The 18,613-nt window shown below is 35.9% G+C and overlaps 1 protein-coding gene and 1 long non-coding RNA gene across 4 annotated transcripts in view; both read left to right on the forward strand.

The window, feature by feature from the left end:
* Positions 1-18,314, forward strand: part of LOC131383447 (uncharacterized) — a 29,774-nt gene extending 11,460 nt beyond the window's left edge. Inside the window, exons 2-4 of one of the 2 annotated variants that reach the window (XR_009213481.1) lie at positions 15,316-15,385; positions 16,252-16,375; positions 18,198-18,314. This is a non-coding gene — a long non-coding RNA (uncharacterized LOC131383447). The remainder of the gene's footprint in view (positions 1-15,315; positions 15,386-16,251; positions 16,376-18,197) is intronic. The other variant, XR_009213482.1, reaches the window with a different exon arrangement.
* The window catches only part of RIT2 (Ras like without CAAX 2), a 389,165-nt gene that overhangs the window by 316,681 nt on the left and 53,871 nt on the right, over positions 1-18,613 (forward strand). The window lies entirely within an intron of this gene.

The following is an 18,613-nucleotide window of genomic DNA, read 5'->3' on the forward strand; positions in this document are numbered from 1 at the left end:
TATTACAGATCAAACTGGTCACAAAATGGATTTTCTTTTCCATTATGCCAACAAAACTCTGCAAATCTAATCCATTGTCTTACATTCTGTGAAACCTTTTAACCAGATGAAAAATATTAAAAAAGAATCTGAGAACACAGTGAATCAAATAATCAATTTAGCTTCAACTAAATCGTGGATGTTCTGTCCACCAAAGTGAATTCAGACCTGTTTAAATAACTGATGTGATTCAAATCCCTTTTTTCTCCCTGAAGTTCTTCCAGAGCCAGATTGGAGTCTGAGAAACTGGAAAAAAATAAAAAATAAAAAAAAATAAAGTTTTACTTCAATCTAAATCTTTGCTCTGTGAAGTCTGATTCTCAGACCAGCAGTATAGCTTCCCCCTGAAAGCTTGTTGGGAATGCAGATTCTCAGACCCTACCCCAGAATGTCTCAATCCAAATCTACATTTAACAAGATCCCCAGTTATTTTTATGCACCTTAAAGTATGTGAGGCACTTATCTAGCTGATACTTTCAACTATCTGGTGCACAGTGAAGAGTGGAACCAAAATAAAGAGTTTCCTCTCCCTCTCCTCCTAGCTAAATCAGGGTCTTCTGTTTATTGCTGTTTTTTTTGATCTTATAGTGGAGTTCATTCAAATGTACAGCCTTTTGAAAAGTAATTATCAGATGTAGTATCATTCCTCGTTAGCTTAGATACAGTAGTCATAGGGCCTTGCCTTGCTGTCTACATTGTGTTATTATGTGGGATTATGTATTTTTGAATAGAAGGAGTTCTTGGGAACAATGTTATGTAAGCCTTTCATTTACACTTAAAACACTGAGGCTCCAAGAATTGAGCAGACTTGCTTAAGTATCACAGGCAGTTATTGGCAGAGAAAGGACTAGATAATATGTCTCTTGACTCAAAATCTTCTATTTCCCAGTGTTGCAATTTACTTATCTATGCGCACTTCAATAACAATACTATTTGAGCATGATGGTAATATCTAGCCTTCCTAGGTGAACCATTTGGTGAATTCATTCCCCTGGATGCAGAAGGACATGAGAGTGCCCCTGATTCCATGGTGTGTTGGAGTTGGCTCCCGCTGGCTCGTGTTAACTCTCAAGAGCCAATTGTGCACAAGCATCTCTTCCCAAGTCTGTGTTCAGTGACATCATGAAATCAGCAGTTTGAAATCAGCCACAGTGGGGGTATTTATACCATGGAAATTGGCAAACTACGAATCAGACATTTTTTTTCTTTTGCTTGGAGATCTGATTATTAAATATTTACTGGCACACCATTGTCCTGACTGGATTGTCATTTCCAAAGGACCTATCAGCTGATTCAAAGACCAAAGTTGAGGTGGTTCTTGGAAAAAGATTATGCTGTCATGCTCTCTGTGTAGACTGGATTCTGAAAACCAGGTCTTTCAACTGTCTCTCACCATTAATTAATGACGTTTTCAACATGTATAGTCTATGGTTGTTATGTTTGTCCCCTGCTATCATGAAGATTTTTAGATTTTTAAACATACATTAATGTGTCAAATAAATGTAGTTACTATTGTATCCCTGATTGCTACATAATTGGATTTTGAGTGATTTGCATTGTTCTGATTGCCTCGGATACCCTAGAGAACTTTCTAAAAAGTATGTGTCCCCACTTCATAAGAAAGGCCTTACCCTCAGCTATATTAATTTCTACATTCATGCAAGTACAGGGCTATTCTACTAAAATTCATCAAATAATTACCTACTTTGTTTCATTCTTCTCCATTCTTTGAACATGTCAATTGTCTCAATTCTGTATACATATTGTATATAGATAGCAACATGTTCCTCAGTTATTCCCCCAAATATGTTTGCCAAACTTTCAGACTTCTCTTTTTCCTTGGGAACAGTGATAATTCTTAAGTTTGGACGTTTAACATAATCCCAGACTTCTTAGAGGCTTTGTTCATATTTTCTTATTCTTTTTCCTTTGTCTTTGTTGGATTGAGTTAATTTGAAGACCTTGTCTTCGAGCTGTGAATTTCTTTCTTCTGCTTGTTCGATTCTATTGCTGAGACTTTCCAGAGCATTTTGCATTTCTGTAAGTGTGTCCATTGTTTCCTGAGGTTTTGACTGTTTTTTATTTATGCTATCTGTTTCATTGAATATTTATCCCTGGTGCCTCCCTGACTAGCTTAATAACTAATCTCCTGAATTCTCTTTGAGGTAAATCAGGGATTTCTTCTTGGTTTGGATCCATTGCTGGTGAGCTATGTGATTTTTGGGGGATGTAAAATAACCTTGTTTTGCCATATTACTAGAGTTGGTTTTCTGGTTCCTTCTATTTTGGGTAGGCTGTGTCAGAGGAAGGGTCTAGGGCTGAAGGCTGTTGTTCAGATTCTCTTTCCCACAGATGTTCCCCTGATGTACTACTCTCCCCATTTTCCTATGGATGTGACTTCCTGAGAGCTGAGCCATAGTGATCTTTATCTCTCTTCTGGATGTAGTCACCCAGCAAGTCTACCAGGCTCCAGGCTGGTACTGGGGGTGGTATACCAGCACCTTATCCAGTGAAAGTGGTGGCGGGAGAGGAGAATGGACTCTGTAAGTGTTCTTAGCTTTGGTGGTTTAACAAACTATTTTTGTTCTGGTTTGCCTCCTGCCAGGAGGTGGCGCTTTCCAGAAATCATCAGCTGTGGTAGTATGGGGAGGAACAGGCTGTGGGCAGTGCCCTAGAACTCCCAGGAGTATTTGCCCTTTGACTTCAGTTACCATGGTGGGTAGAGAGGACCAACAGATGAGGGCAGGGCTAGGCATGTCTGAGCTCAGACTTCTTGGGCAGGTCTTGCTGCACCTGCTGTGGGGGATGGGGGTGAGGTTCCCAGGTCAATGGAGTTATGATCCCAGGAGGATTGTGGCTATCTCTACTATGTCATACAGGTTGTCAGGGAAGTGGGGGAAAGCTGGCAGTCACAGGCTTCATCCAGCTCCCACACAATCCAAAGGGCTGTTCTCACTTCCACTGTGCCCCCACCAATAGCACCGAGTCTGTTTCCAGGCAGTGGAGGAGTAGGGCTGAGAACTTGTCCCAGGCTGCTTGCCTTCCAGCTGCGATAGCAAGTATGGCTTTCCTTCTTCCCCTGCCTGTGGAGTCTGCACACCAGATTAATGCCCTCCCCTGAGTTCAGGCTAGGAGACTTCTCGATCAGTTCAAATTATCATGAAGTTCAGCTGGAGATTTCCCTTTCCCTCTGGCCTTTTCTCAGTGCCTCTGGCTGCCCTCCCGAAGGACCCCCTGAAAGGCCAGGCAGAAATGGTTTGCTAGGGGACACAGTGAGCTCTCAGGCCTTACCCTGCTGCTTCCTCTACCCCTGTATTTCGCTCAGCTCTCTCAATTGACTCAGCTCCAGGTAGGGTTAGAATCTTCTCCCATAATCTAGACCTTCAGTTTCCCCAGTGGGGATGTGTGTTCTGGGGTAGACGATCTCCCATTCGCACTTCCACAGTTTGGGCACTCACAGTATTGTGGTGTCTTTCCAGTCCTGCAGGAGCAATCTGCTTCCTTCAGAGGGTCTGTGGGTGCTCTTGGGTTTCCTGACTTATTTTTACAGTCGTTCTGCAGCAAAATATCATGATGCAAGCCTCCACATGCTGCTCTGTCCGCCCGAGTCAGAGTTGCAATCTAGTCTAGATCCCCACTACTTTGAATTTTATTTTTATTTTTGGAGTACTAACTTTCACCAGAAGGTTACTAAATGAATTTATTTCTTTTACTGGATGGTTTCTGTCAAATTTGAATAATACATAGCATCTTTTTAAAGAGGGACTATCTTTGTAGATGCTCAGTATTGACTTATATGGCTGTTTTTGATATATTGAAAATATGTACAAATATAAGTTTAGACATGAATTTTTATTTTCCTAATTTTTATATTATTATTAAACTTAAAAGAATAAAACATAAAACTGCAATGCCAAAAAAACTCAGAATAATGGACAATGATACTTCTCTAAAGCTGTTGATATTAGAAAAATCCATCTACAGATGTAACTCCACCACTACTTTTCTTTTTCTTTCAAAATACATGGCCTATTATTGGAATTCTTTCAATGATTATTTTCTTAATTCTTCTTTGTTAACGATAAAGTCAATTCAACCAATGATGTTTATTTTAATAAGAGAACCTATTAAATAGGCACCTTCAAAAGAAAATACTGAGTATGTAAAAATAAACTTTAGTAAAAACTCTCTATTTATTCTTACTATGCTACTATCTGCCAATGATTTTTTGTAGGTTTGTATATGCCAAACAAAAACTAATTCTGTTCTTCTATACTTTCTTTTGCCAAAAAGCCACTTTCATGTGGACTGAACTAGATACTAACATGAACCTAACTTTAGGATCTAATATTCATTGAGGTGGCTGTACAAATAAAACAGAATATGGTTTAAAGCACATATTGACATTCATTAGAAACTTAATAGTTTAACTTTTTGTAAAACTTGTCAACAGGCTGAAAGGTTTGCAAAATTTACTTTTTGAGAAATACTCTGAATGATTGCAACATTAAAGCTAATGAAGGGCTTTTTTAAGAGTTGTCTCTGGGCAGGATAAATATAAGTCACAAACTCTAGAATAAATCACTCTATCCAATCAGCATGAATAGCCTGGGAGACTTGCATCGATCCACCTTTCTTTAATTTCTTCCTTTCTTTTCCCTTTTCTCTCCTTCCACAAAACACATTGAAGATCTTGCTAAATGCCAGAAGTTTTGTTAAACCCTAAGGATATAAAATAAAGATCTGCAGTCTGTCTCTGAGAGAGGAAAGTTCCTAGGAGTAGAACACTTAAAATCAATCACTTTGCTGTATTACCATGTAAGAGAGGTACAGTAAAGAAATGGGGACATTCTAACAAAATTCTCCAAGCCAAAGATGCCATTTTAGTCATTCAGTATGAACCAGTTTATGCTGAAAATGTTCTTCTAATGACTTTAAAGGACTTAAAACAACAAAACTTGATTTTTTGTCTCTACTCTTGTCAATCTTAAGTTGGCAGACAATTCTACTTCCCATGATCCTCACTAAGAGACACAAGCAGGGGGAAGCTCCATTTCTGGACTTCTGTGATGTTCAAGGCAGGAAAATGGGAATATGGAGACATGTACACTAACCTTTAAAATGTGACTCACATGTCATTGACCAAAGTGAGTCACATAGTCATAGCTATTTTCAAAAGTCTCTAGGATGTAAAATACTATTATGTCCTGGTTTCAGAGAGCCAGAAATAGTCTATGAATAGCACCAATAACTTCTATACCAATGCAATCTACTATGAAAAGTTGCTCCTATCTCACTTACCATACATCTTGCATATTTATAGGTAGCTGTGTTTTCTTCTGCTTCCAAGTATCTTCTTTATGTACTGGTAGCCCCATGAGTTTCATATTTATGAAGAATGATTCAGTACTCATACATAAGTAGCTCATATTTACTTTATTTACCCAATGCTTGCTTGAAATAGACCTAGATCTTTGCCTTCTCTGAATAACTTAGTTTTCATGATATTTGCTCATTTATTTCTTCATCATTTTATATATGTTCTTTTGGCTTTGATGTCTTTTAATCAGTAATTATATACTCAACATTCTAGCACCTTGCCATGCTTTGCAAATGAATCTTTCCATTCCATTTCAGCTAAGGCATGACAATATTTGGATTGATATGACATATTTTTCAACTAAGCCATGACAATATGTGGATTTTTAATGTGTGATATTTGTTTTTAGTTATTAGATATTTATCATTTTATTTATTTTTAAATTTACTTCTTTCAAAACAACTTTAGATCTCATTATTAAGGAAGCTAAATATGGAGTTCAACCATTTGACTCTATGTAAGTTCTGGAACTCTTGTCGGATCTTTACAATCTGGGAGACTTTCCTGGATCACTAACATATGGTTCTGTCTCATCTTGGTCATTTGTAAAACCATTCAACACTAGTGTAGTCCTTTGTTTTCTGTCTGTGGCCCTACTTTACATATCCTTACATCTACATATCTTCTACAAATATGACTTCAATGTGAAATTTTGTACACTTAAAAACATGTTATTATTGGCTATAGATGGTGCTGTCATTTAATATTCAGTGGAAAACTATGGCTAATACTCAAGAATCAAGAATAGCATTTAAGTAATTTTAAGTCTTTGGTAATCATCTCTTTCTAGATCTTTTATTTGGTCTGCAGCCTAAAGCTAGGTGATCCCTCAGGGATGAATAAGAAACAGTCATATCTAAGAATTAAAAGAGGGTTTTGAGGTCATCTACTCTTAACTTTCCAGACAAAATCTAAAATTTTCTGTACATTTCTAAAGTTGAAAGGAATGAGTCTATCATCCCAAAGTGAGAGAATGGCAGAAACTAAGGCCAAGCTAGGGAAAATTATACCACTTTTTGGAAAGATAAAAATTGAAAAGATTTATCTGAAGCTTAAAATTCAGATTTAGAGAACAGACAATGCTAGGAGGCTGAAACCAGAAAGGCAGTCTGGAGTCACAATGTGTAAAACCAGGCAAAATAATAAGTTTAGATTTTGTATTGAAGGTTTATGGGCTTCATACTGGAGTTAGAAGGCATTAGAAGGTTCATGTGGAGAAATTACTCTGAACTTTAGCACCTATTCTCCTCTTAAAGAAAGCCAAGAAAATTTCTATGGAGTAAAGAAATTTAACGTCATAGGTAGGGGTTTTTAAAAGGCAAGCAGTTATTTATAGTGAGGTCAGTGAGATTCCTTGCTTGAGATTAATGGACTGGTCATTGCAGAGAATAGCCTCTCTATTTCCAGGTAGTTGAATGCAGATGACCTAATGGTTCTCTTTCATCTTGGATTTTTATGGTGCCGATTACATTAATTAGGAGAAGATACTGTATAATGAAGCTCTTTAGGAAAAAAAAAATTAATAGGTTACTTTAATAAGTTTTTTCTGTGATTTGTGTTGCTGATATGAACAGCAATTAGCCAGCTAAGTAATGAGCCACTAATGAGCATGTCTTTCTTAGATTACTTTGCAAGTACACTAGAGGAGTTGTACTATAAAGGCAAGCAATGATTTCTTTTCTGTGGGTTACTAGTTTTGACAGTATTTGTAATAGCCTACAACAATGAGCCCCATTATTTATTAATACGGCCCCAAAACACCTCATTAAAAGTTACCTTACAATTCTTAAATAATCTCTTTCTTTAGACAGTTATTCTCAGGATTTTGGGATTTTTTTAATTGATACATAATAGATATACACAGTTTTGATAATTTAATATATGTTAGATATAACATATATAACATATGTAATATATACATATATGTAACATATATAACATATACATAACATATATGTTATATATAACTTATACATATATGTTATATATAACTTATACATATATGTTATATATAACTTATATATGTTATATATAACTTATACATATATGTTATATATAACTTATATATAAAAATTATATATAATAAGTTATATATATAACCTATAAGTTATAAAGATCAAATCAGTTATTTGTTATTACTTGGGATATTTATCACATTAAATATGTGTGTTTAATCTACAGCCATTCGAATTATTGTCTTCTAACTATCTTGAAATATGTAATAGATTATTGTAAACTAGTCATTCTACTGATCTATTTAACATTGGGTCTTATTTCTTCTATCAAACCTTATATTAGATAGTTATTTTATGACACATATATTCATACAAAACTGTATTCAAGGCCGGTAGAAATCAGTGATACAAAGTAGCCTCATACAGGTGAGATGGGAAAGGTTGAACATTCATCCAAGTGGGTAAGTGCTACAAGATTTCATTTAGAACTGGCTTTTCAGGACTAAGTAAAAACAAATATTCAGGGTAGTTTTGAAATTTATTTGAAATTCCCCAGTTTCATGGCTCAAACTGAAGCCTTACTTAACAAAACTACCCATCACATGTGATTAGGCAGCTTAGTGTGGTGGAGAGCAAATAATACTGGGATTTAGGAAGCTTGAATTTAAATCTTTCTCTAGTTATAGAACTTTGGTCAAGTCTTTTAACCGTGCCCCTATTTTTTAATCTGAATAGGGCATTTGGCTGTGATTTTCTCTGAGTTTCCTTCCAGCATTAAAATTTTATGACTCAAATCAGATGATTTTCAAAACACAATATAGTCAGAATAATTTCTTGAATTTCATATTTCTATTAATCACTTAATGCAGTATCTATGACCTTTACATTTTGTTTTGCCTATCCTATCTCAACAGTATGATGAAATCCTTGAAAACAAGACCAGTTCTAATCCAAAATTTCACCCAATGTACATACATTCTAAACAAAGCTCTCTTTTTATTTTAACGTTGCTAGAAATCTTGGGAAATCCAGATCTTTACTGTAAAGCTTGAGGCCAGCATTTCTGGTATCAATAATATTTTAAATTTAGTAACAGTTACTAGTACAGAGCCTGTCTAAATAGAACAGTATAATTATATTCTGGCTATTTTTAGAGCTGAGATCTTTTATTGAGCCCAGGCTTTGATGACTTTTTCCACACAGTGATGATTTACATGAACAAATTACATGTCCTACGATTTTTTTCTGGCATTTACAAAATAGGGCAAAAGTAGTTTAAAGAGGAAACTCTGGTGAACAAAGATGGCCTACTTTTCAGTTTAATCAAACTTTTAACTGATAAAGTGTTAACTATGCCTTTCCCTCTTACTCATCACGAAAAAAACTGAATTCTCTTTTTTTGCCAACTTATTAATTCAAATGATGTTTACTTGTTTGTTTAATTTTAAATATTTTTATCATGAAATCTACACTGAAATAAGATATAGAATCAGGTTTTGTCTTTAAAGACAGAACTGTGGCTCTTCCCTTTAACAATAGGATGGGGGAATAAAATCTCTACAAAAAAATATGACTTTACATGTCCTCTATGTGTATTTTTTGCATGAGTGCGTAATCTCTCTTTTCTGTGAAGCACATCATTTTCCAGATCCTCTTGATGTGTTTTAGCAGAATGCAGACCTCTGAGTATGGTAAATATCCAGCGTCTGTGATACAGACCTTCATGTTAATATTTTAGTTCTTCTCAGCAGTAACTCACTCTTCTAAGTTATCTCGTGCAACTCTGAGGCGAGAGAATGGATGCTAAATGATTTTGCTTTTGCTCCATTGAGCAAAACAACCTTGAAAGATGCCATGCTAAGTCTTCTAGGAATTCATTAATCCTTTGTTCGTATTTATTCTGGCATACTGAGAATTCTGACTAGCTGGCCAACCGACAGCTCATTAGGATCTGCGGGGCTCTTTCGAACGCATCATCCACATATGCCAAAAGAATCAGCTTTGAATTGCTTTTCATTTCTCTATAAGCCAAGATGATCAGAAAGCCTTAACATCTTTAGCATTGACTGTTACCTACACCATTACCTGCTGAAGTCCTCAAGGAAATTCACATCTAATTTATTTTCCTTCAGATTACACACACACACACACACACATTCACTTTGTGTTAAAGTAATCTTGCCTCTAGGCTTTGTGCTTCTAAGGGACAAGGGCTTTGTGCTTCTAAGGGACAAGAGTTCTAGTAAATAACAAAAGCACAAGCACTATAAATGTTTTGTTTTATGTTTTTATTCTCACTCAGGATAAACAGTTTCAGATACTATTTTTTTGTTTTGTTTTGTTTTGTTTTTGTTTGAGATGGAGTGTCGCTCTTGTCACCCAGGCTGGAGTGCAGTGGTGCAATCTTAGCTCACTGCAACCTCTGCTTCCAGGGTTCAAGCCATTCTCCTCCCTCCACCTCCCCAGTAGTTGGGATTACAGGCACCTGCCACCACGTCCAGCTAATTTTTGTATTTTTAGTAGAGATGGGATTTCACCACATTGGCCAGGCTGGTCTCGAACTCCTGACCTCAGGTGATCCGCCCGCCTTGGTTTCCCAAAGTGCTGGGATTACAGGCATGAGCCACTGCACCCAGCGTACTATATTTTAAAATATCAGAAGTGTTCTCAGAACACAAGACTTTATTCAAGACTGCTTAAAATGTATGAAATGAATGACCTATTCACCAAGAAAACAGAGGAGTCTAAGGTCCATATCTTGTCAAGAATATTGAAAGGAAGAAATTACCCAGATTAAAATGGCTTTCTTTTTTGAAATTTAAGGTAACAAATTTATAAATTGAAAGATTCAAAGATACATAATTTGAAAGGCCAATACCATAGGGATAATGAAGTCCAGACAAGAAAGAAAGAAAATATGAACAGTTACAATTAATACAATATATAATTTAAAGCCACACACCCTTTGTAAATATATCACAGCAGTAATTCTTTTAAGTCATCATGATAAAAAGTTATTTCCTTCAGAGAGTAATAATTCTTTTAACCTGCTAGCCTAGAAAATCCTGTTTATAATTTACTCTCCTGAATTTTCTCAGTATTGCTTAAGTATGGACTCAGCTATTAGAGAAATATTAAAAATTTTATAACTATTGCCTTTGCAAATGCAGTAATCATTTATTTTCTAAAGTCAAGCAAATTTAGGCTAATTGCTTTGCAAAGTGTTAATCTAGAATAGCTACATTCAAAGTGTGGTCCACAGACCCCTGAGATCTTATGAAGTCAAAACTATTTTCATAATAGTAAGTTGCTACTAGCTTATTTCACTGTGGGGACATTTACACTGATTATGTAAAAGCAAATGAGGTGAAAGTTGCTGGCCCGTTAGCACAAATCAAGGCAGTACCACAAGTTGCATGTATTGCCATTGTGTTCTTCATGGTCATGCAGGCCTGAAAAAAATAAAAGTAAAAATAAACTTTTTTTTTTCTTTTTTTTGAGACTGAATCTTACTCTTGTTGCCCAGGGTGGAGTGCAATGGCACAATCGCGGCTCACTGCAACCTCTGCCTCCCGGATTCAAGTGATTCTCCTGCTTCATCCTCCCAAGTAGCTGGGATTACAGTGTGTGCCACCACACCTGGCTGTTTTTTGTATTTTTAGTAGAGACGAGGTTTCACCATGTTGGTCAGGCTGGTCTTGAACTCTTGACCTCAAGTGATCCTCCTGTCTCAGCCTCCCAAAGTGCTGGGCTTACAGGCATGAGTCACTGTGCCCAGCCAAAATAAACTTTAAAAACCCAGTTTAATTTAAGAATGCTTTCAATGGATTTGTAAATATATATATATATAAATTTTATTAAATCTCCGCTTTTGATTACCTATCTCTTAACCTGTCAATGAAATGAGAGGTGCACCTAAAACACTTTTGTGAAATGAAGTACAAAGTAGTCTTGAGAACAAGTACCTATGTCGTTAAATGGTGAGTGGCTTTTTTCGTAAAACACTATTTCTACCTGAAAGCATGACTGACAAACAAACTATGAGTATTCAGTGAGAGGTTGGTAGACAATTTCTCAAAATTGTATTAAAACAAGCCTGTCCGTTGAAGGGAAAGCATGAGCAGTATTTGTAGTCAGCAATAAAGTTTGAGTAAGGGACATTTAGAAGTTTTGAAAGCTTTTATCTGCATCCTGACTTTGCAGCCTCCCTACACATAAAGATTTGTCTTACGAGCTGGGTAGCGACATCAATAAATGTGATTCTTTGATATTGTATAATCAATGTGTTAACATTTGTAAGATCAGCATAGCTCAGTGAGCCAATATTTTCCAAATGATGACTACGTGATGTTACAAAATCAGGCATGAGTACGAGATTCATTTGAAATGCAACCTAGAAAAATAAATTTAAATGTAATAGAATATATGACATTTACTCGTATGATTTTAGATTCTACATTAGAACTTATTTTAGTCAAGTTTTGGTATAAAAGCAAAAAGAATATCCACAATCACTTGGAAAGGCTGTTGAAGTCCTCTCTTTTTCAACTTTATGAGCTCAGAGAGTCTTCATGTATTTCAACTAAATAATATCTTGCAACATATTACATTTCAAAAATAGGTAATCAGATATTAATGAGATTTGAAGAAATGTAAAGCAATACTGTTCTCAGAAATTTGCTCTGTTTTAGAAAATGTATTTTTCATAAAAAGTTATTTATGTTAACTTGTAACAGATTTATAATTGTTATTTTAACATGAATTAATAAATGTGATAAAAATTCTTAATTTTAGTTTTTAATATGGTAAAATTCAATAGATGTAACTCACATAAACTATTTAGAACCACTGGTCTAGAATCTTGGTCTTTAGTCTTAAATTTTTGTATTCAGAGAAAGGTGGGTGTTTTCTTTTGCTTTTTGCTGTGCTGTTGCTTTTTAAAATAATTTTTGCTGATGAAAATTGCAATAATCATCAAGCCTCACCATTAAAAATCCTTGTTCTCTTTCCAGCGGCCTCACACTGCTCTGCGCACTATCTCATGTGTGCCTGATTAGGGAATATCTAGGAAAACAGAGAATTACAAATTCCAGATTTTAAAATGTATCCCTCTCTGCAAATTAAAACAGGAATTAGAGGTTATCAGTTCTGGTAAGCTGATGATGGTAAAGACCCTCAAGTGAGTTGAGTCAGCATACTCTGGTCATAGTCACAGTGGGATGTGATAGTTGACATTTACTTTCAGGACCAAGGCCATGAGTTAATCATTTATCACGTTAAATATGGAAAAGCCCTTGGGGATACCTAGAATGTATTTATCTTTAATTTCTTTTTTTAAATTTTTATTTATTTATTTTTTTGTTTTGAGACACAGTTTCACTGTTGTCGCCCCAGGCTGGAGTGCAGTGGTGCAATCTCAACTCACTGCAATCTCCGCCTCCTGGGTTCAAGCGATTCTCCTGCCTCAGCCTCCCAGGTAGCTGGGATTACAGGTGCTCACCAACACGCCCAGCTAATTTTTGTATTTTTAGTAGAGACAGGGTTTCACCATGTTGGCCAGGCTGGTCTCGAACTCCTAACCTCAAGTGATCCACCCGCCTTGGCCTCCCAAAGTGCTGAGATTGCAAGCTTGAGCCACCGCACCCAGCCTCTTTAATTTCTTAAGAAAATGAGTCTCAATCCATGTTGGAGTGAATGTTCTTTCTTGTACAATTTACGCTTGATCCGTATTTTGTTATCCTGAAAGTGCTGATGCTTTGTAAAAACTTCCCTTGGGACATCCTGACTTTAAAAACTTATTCTCATTTTTTTTTGTGATTTATAATCCACCAGATGTGGCTCTATTCTTCAATTCACTTATAAATGGCTTGATTCATTCACTAATAAGTATGTATCAAGTCCTTTCGGCTCATTTTTTCTTTTTAGGCTTGAATGTAACTAAAATTATGATGTTAACAGGCTTTCTTAACAGTGGCACAACATCTCAATACTTACCTGTACTTTGTCCTATTCAGGATCCAGTTCTATGCTAGCCAATATAACCGCTTCTGTTTCTTAAAGAGGAAACATATTTTGAAAGTTAATTAAAACAGAGTTCTTACTGGAATTGAATTTTTTAAATTAATGTTTTTATTTTTATCAAAGCAATGTTGTTTGCAAAATGCTTTATAGGACTATTAATAAATACCGTGGGCAGCAAACAGCATCAGGTTGGAATGTACCAAAACGTGTATTAATTGCCCTATAAAACGTGCTCTATTATTTTATACTGCTTAAATTAGGTTGCCAAGGAAACTGTTGCATCCTATAATACCACAATAGTCAAAAGAATGCATACTAAATTTCTGCTCCACTTACAGAAAACTAACAGGAAAGCTGCACAGAAATGAAGAGCTCCCATTGTTTACAATCCACTGCAAACATACTCACATGGCCATATAGTATTCAGCAACAAACAATATCAGATCAAACACTCACACCATCATATAGTATTCAGTGACAAACAATATCAAATCAAACCAGATCAGATATCTCAAGACAATATAAGAGCTCCAAGTGGTCAGAATAACAAACTTCTACTTCATATTCTTAATTCATTTTAGTATTAAATAAGGTGGATCTCAGTTCCTTTCTGTGGATAATATGAGACTGAGAAAATTTGGCATATTCAGTTTAATTTAACAAAAGAAACCAATATATTTGAATAAAAAATAGGTTGGAATGATGAAGTCATTGGAATTTACTGATGATAGATAGGCAGATAAGCTAATGTTTGTTTTATCTTAGTAGATGTACAATGCCTATGCTGGTTGTTAATGAATATTTAATTAAAATTATATGTGAATGAAGAATGAGTGGCACTATTGTCTCCAACTTACAGAAGTGGAAATTAAGATTTAGCAAGGTAGAGGCCTTGCCCAGGGCCGGGTTCTGGTAGAGGGCAGAGCCATTATTCTCTAAAGACTATCTCACTCCAAAGCATATAGTATACTGCCACAATACAAAACAAAACAAAAAAAGCTGGAAATAAAATGTTAAGAGTTTTTTATTTTGTTTTGTTTTATAAATAAACAGGGCATAACATTTCAAAATGCCTGAAAATAGCATGATTTTGAGATTCTAGCACACCCAGTATAGAGAAAGTGAGGAAGTATGAAAACATTCATGTAATCAGCAGTATCAGAAGAATCAATCCCGAAAACGAATAAAGAAAAAGATGGTTCAGCAAGAAAACTTTCATACGTGGTTTGAAGAGCCACTTTAAGAAAAATCATGCCCCAAGTCCCAGGAATTGTTTACAAAATAAATAATGCCTCCATCCTTTTAGCCATTATTCTTTTTAACAAAGTTTTTCATTTTTTATCTTGTCAACGTGCAAACAGGAAATGATGATACCAGACAATGTTGCTCATTTGTCTTCCATATCAGTGCCTCCTTCCATAAGTATTTTCCGTAAAACACAATGCCTAAAACTGCACACGAGACTACAGATGTTATCTTGTCAGGGCCAAGAACGGTGCAATTTCTGATTTTCTTATTTTTAGTTTTTCTATTATGCCGCTCAAAATTACGTTTCCTTTTTGTAACTATACCATATCACTGTTCGTTCATACTGAGCATGCAATCTAATGAACTGCTTTCTCATTTTATATAAACTGGTTCACAGATAAAATCTCAAGCATCTTGGCATTTTTACTGATTGTTTGCACCCAAGTAAAAGACTTTACATTTATCCTAATTATAATCCTAATTAAAATTAATGCTTTTAATTTTGACCCTATTTTCAACTCTATCTAATTCTGACTATGATATCCAATATTTTCTGCATTTGGGCTTCACGATTTGTGTTTCTTGCATTGTTTTCATGCCTGCTGTGTAATCTTTTTAATAAGTCAGATAAAAATTATAAAATAAATAAATAGGGCTATTGTGTGGTTACAGAAAAAGTCCCATGACTCCTGGCATTTGGATGGCCAAAATGACATTGAGCAGAAGCCCAGTTTTCCATGCTGTGAGTACATTGTTCAACAGACTGCAGAAACATCTGGTAGCACTAGCATCCAGTTAACATTTTTGTGTATTGTAAAACAGCGTCATGGGAAACACTTCCAAATAGCTGTTTAAATACATCATAATCCCTCTGTAACTCAGGAGATGGGTATGAAAGAAAGAAGGAATGACAGTCATCAGTAATTGGTGCTAGTAACCAAGCGAGAAACCAGAGTTAGCTATTTGTAGCTTATCGGTATGATTTCCTCTAGGCCTGAGGTACATAAGTTAGTGCTTATTTTCATTATTGCTGCAGAATTTCAGATGGGAAATCTTTAATGAGTTAAATCTGAATTCAAATTTTTCACATTTTGTAACTGGCTAAAATCACTGCAGGGTTTTGGATATTCTGATTCTGAAAAGGACCCAGATGTCAGTGTCCTATGCTTGAAAAAAGAACAAGTTATTCCCAGGGTATTTCCAGTTAGAGTTCATGACATTCTGAATCTTTCTGCCTTCCAATAAATTTCAACATCAAAGAATAGATACGTAAGTGAGCTCTTGTTAATCCAATAGAATACATGTATGTGGTCAGCTTATATTTAGTCAGGAGCTTAGACTTTCAGACCAAGCAGCCAGCCATGTTATATCCAAACATTTTCATAACTAATTTGGGATTAGTCAAGGCTGATTGTGTAATTAAAAATTAAAGACTAGAAGTGAAGCTTGGTGCTTCTCTGTGGATATAACAACTGTTTCTTCTTTTTCATCACCATCACCACTTCATCATTATCAACACTGACATACATTTGTATGATGCTTTATAGTTGACAGATTATGACACATGAGGCTGTTTACTTTTTTTATTGTTTCTACTTTCCATTAAAGATTAATAGTAAATTTTAAAAAAATTGGTGCTACAGAAACCTATGGGAGAAGACAAAACTACCAAGGGAATGCATGCAAAATTAACAGAATGAAGTAGCCAACAGAATTGTGGACACAGTCAGAGGTAATAATTCCAATATAGGAAACTAAGGGGAAAACATAAGAGAGTTTGGAGGAGAAGAAAGAATGCTGGCCGGAAGCAGTGGCTCACGCCTGTAATCTCAGCATTCTGGGAGGCCCAGGTGGGCGGATCACGAGGTCAGCAGATTGAGACCATCCTGGCTAACACAGTGAAACTCCGTCTCTACTAAAAAAAATACAAAAAATTAGCCGGGCATACTGGCGGGCGCCTGTAGTCCCAGGTACTCGGGAGGCTGAGGCAGGAGAATGGCGTGAACCTGGGAGATGGAGCTTGCAGTGAGCCAGATAGCACCACTGTACTCCAGCACTCCAGCACTCCAGCACTCCAGCCTGGGCGACAGAGCAAGACTCCGTCTCAAAAAAGAAAAAAAAAAAAATGCAACGTGCTTCAAACAAATGTAGGAACAATTACCTTAAGAGTAGATCAGCTCTGACGTTTACTTCCACATGCGAATTGAGCAGGTTCAGATCAATGTGTATAATGGTTTAAATATTAATCCCTTAATCCCTGAAGTAGCACAGAAATCTAGAGATCTAGAGGAGGGCAGCTAAGGGTTGAAACCAGATTCCGTATACAGTGGATAAAGTTACAATCAATATCATCTTAAAAAATAACAATAAATGCTTCAGGGAAATGTACTGTCCTCAAACATGTATAGGACCAGCTCTGCACAGCTCCAAAGAAGCAACATAAGAAAGAAATGACCGAATTTGTAGTCCTATTCACAGGATGAACAGGCTCACAAAATAATAGTTAATAATGATTTTTTAAAAAATAAATGCCATTTATTTATCCATTCTTTTAATTAACCAATGTTTATTGAGCCAGACTGCTTTTCAAAGTGCCAGAGATATAGTGGTGTCTAAGACAGGCACATTCCGTAACTTTATGGAGCCGATAGCTTTGTGGAGGGAAAGATATAAAATCCATATACAAATAATCATTTAAATTCCAATTATAATAAATTAATGAAAGAAAAGTGCAAGATCTATAATAATAGTGGGAGAATTAGATTAGTCTGGGAGGTTCTGAGAAGGCTGCTTTGTGTTGAGGTGAGCTCTAGCTGAGACCTGATTGTCAAAAGAAAAACTAAGAAAGTGCAGGATCAGGGAACTTAAGTACAAATGTTGCTCATTGCAAATGAAAAAGTAAAGTAAAACCAATATGGATGGAGACATAAAATATGGGGAAGCATTTTCTTAGATGAAACTAGAAGGTTTGGCAGGGTCCAGATCATGCTCAGCTCTGTGAGACTTTAGTCTTCATTGTATTATAAGAAAGTGGTCATTGAAGAAAATAAGAGGCCTGGATTTGTTTCTTTAAGGAGATTACTCCAGTTACTGAAAGGAAAATAGATTAAGGAAGCTGAGAGAGAAAAAAGTAACTAACATTTAGGAGGAGATTGCAATAGCTCAATTGGGAAATATTGGTAGCTTGGGCTATGGGAAGAGCAGTGAAGATTAGTAAGTTAATTTGGAATATTTTTAGAGTTATTTATTTGGGCATTCAAATGGATATGAAAGATGATTATTTATGAGAAGTGCAATAGTGAGAAATTCTACTTTAGGTAAAGGGTTTGGCTAGATTATTTCTAAAGCCCATTCCAAGAAATTCTATAATCTTATTATTCTGTAACAGTCTTTCAGCTACTTATATTGCAATTTCATGAAAGGATTGCCTTTTAATCCATTGTTCCAACTCCACTGGGGACTTTGGGGTAGGGAAAAGAATTTCATTTGGCTTTTTCTACTTTTCTATTTTCTATCTCTGAAGTCCTGACAGAGATGCCCTATTTATTTTTCAGAATAATTCCCTCCTGATAACTGCTGAAGTTAGTATGTTGACAGCGTGACAGTAGTTGAGGATAACAAGTAATTACAAACAAACACTAAAACTAAAATAAACAGTTTATGCAATGAGACTGGCTGCAGTTCCTTGGGTTGATTATGATTAAAGATCTGTGAAAAGTCTCCAGAATGATTCTCCAGCGTGCTGAGATCCTGAGGGGAGGGTTCTTTATGGCTCCATCTGCATCAGAGTTATCACCAGGCTCTCTCTAACAGAGAGACAAGAGATTTTCAATTAAGTCCTTGTGAATAAAGACAGAACCCTTTTCTGAAGCAATTGTCTGGAAATCAGTGGCAACCCAATTTTCAACATGCGATGTAACCATTAACTGGCCGGGTGCCAATGGTGGAGAGGAAGGGTTGGGGAGAAAGA

Source organism: Hylobates moloch, unplaced genomic scaffold (assembly GCF_009828535.3).
Source record: "Hylobates moloch isolate HMO894 unplaced genomic scaffold, HMol_V3 SCAFFOLD_5, whole genome shotgun sequence".
Taxonomy (NCBI): Eukaryota; Metazoa; Chordata; class Mammalia; order Primates; family Hylobatidae; genus Hylobates; species Hylobates moloch.